The 1,899-nt window shown below is 34.2% G+C and overlaps 1 pseudogene; it reads right to left on the bottom strand.

Moving 5' to 3' along the window:
• Window positions 1-967: 967 nt before the first annotated feature.
• LOC148587445 (receptor-like protein EIX2) lies at window positions 968-1,596 on the bottom strand (annotated as a pseudogene).
• Window positions 1,597-1,899: the final 303 nt, after the last annotated feature.

Genomic DNA, 1,899 nt, shown 5'->3' on the forward strand with positions numbered 1-1,899 from the left:
ACTGAATTTTTAAAATTAATCTATAGATCCCAACAAATATTATTTAGAAAACCCTGCATTATGTTGACAACGTGGTCCATGATTTAAAGTGAATTGAAGTTACAAAACTCCTGAGGAATACTACCATGAAACCTGTTTGATCGAAGCTCAAGAGCTTTAAGAGAGGCTGAACTATTTCTCAACCAAACAGATAAGCCGCCAGACAAATGATATTCTCACTGAGATCGACAATCACTAGGCCTTTGCAATTTTGCATGGATAATGCTACATCTCCAGATAGATTGTTTCTTTTCAAGGACAACAACTCAAGCGCAGATAGAGAGCCTAAAGAACTTGATATATTTCCTGTTAGCTTATTGCTCCCTAAGATTAACACTTGTAAGTTAGAATAGTTCATCCAACAGTCAGGAAGCTCTTCGGATAAAAGATTTTTTGAAAAATCAAGAAAATTCACATCGCTCATTTTATCTTCATGTTCATATACGAGGGGAGAAAGAGATGTAAGAATTCAATATATAATTAAATGCTAATTGACAATAAAATTAGCAGCGGAATGAATAATTATATAAATACCTCTAGCCATGCTTTGCTCAAGCCAATTGAAGAACAGCTTCACAGAAACAAATCTGGAAAACAAAAAATATTGAGAGGTTCTTCTGACCTATGCCTACCAGTGAGTGCCAATTGATGGAATACACAGGCCTTATTTGTAGGTAAGTCAGAGACCCTCAATTAGAGCTGTTACCTTAATTATTCCTCCCATCAAGGAATAAAAATAAATAAATACAGCTAATTGATTCCACAAAATAAAATCACTAATGAAATCAAATACTTGTTCCACAAGAATTAAATCAGCAATTTAATTCAGAATATTTGATTGAAATCAAATACTTGTTCCACAAGAATTAAATTAGCAATTTAATTCAGAATATTTGATTTCACACAATAAGCTTTTAATTGGAATAAATTACTGAATACCGTAATACAATAATATATGTGACTTAATGGAATTTCTTACAAGAGATCCATGGAATGAGTTATTGGAAAGGTCGAAATGCGTAATAGAAGAAAAGATATGGGGGAGAGGGCCAAAAAAGTTGTTTGAACCAAGGTAGATTGAGTCTCCACAAGATAAATTTAGAATATTGCCATGAATTTGGTTTTGAGAAGATCTAACGAAAAGATTTGGGGACATAGACTCCAAAACCAAGAAGGGATAACATCTGGAATGGTTGCATTCGATGGAGATAGAAGTTGGAGATGCTTTTGTGATTGAAGCCATGCAGGGAATCGTGACCCTAGTCTCCATGAATCCATTGCTAATATTTTAAGTTGAAAAGGAGGAACCCAATTAGAACTTACTCACAAAGTCAACAAGTTTGAAGAGGCTTTACGGGCTTTCAATTTGGTTAGGTTAGAAAAATGCACATCAGAAACAAAACCGTCAAAAAAATAGTAAGAGATGTCTAACTCTTCAAGATTTGAAAGATGTCCGAGACTTACAGGAATTGTTCCATTTAATTGATTTCTAGAGACATCAAGTGTCCTCAATGAAGAAAGATTTCCTATAGACATGGGAATCGGACTAGAAAGCATGTTACATAGTTAAAGAGAAGAGAGCTTTTGATATTTTTCCAATTCATTAGGCAAAGTACCTGAAAGTTGAATCCCTCCCAAAGATAAAAACTCTAAATTTTTTGATATGCTTGTAGAAGAATTTCCTAAAACTTCATGCACACCATCCAAGGTTGTTCAAAGATAAATCTAGTGTTGGAGATTACGAAAATTTCCCAAGAATCTTGGTATCTTTCTTGCAAGGTGATTGTATGACAAGTCAAGATGCGTCAATCGATAAAGGGATCCAAGGACTCTAGGAAGTACACCTCGAATATTGTTAGA

The sequence above is a fragment of the Corylus avellana genome, chromosome 2, assembly GCF_965113065.1.
Source record: "Corylus avellana chromosome 2, dhCorAvel1.hap1.2, whole genome shotgun sequence".
NCBI classification, from domain to species: domain Eukaryota; kingdom Viridiplantae; phylum Streptophyta; class Magnoliopsida; order Fagales; family Betulaceae; genus Corylus; species Corylus avellana.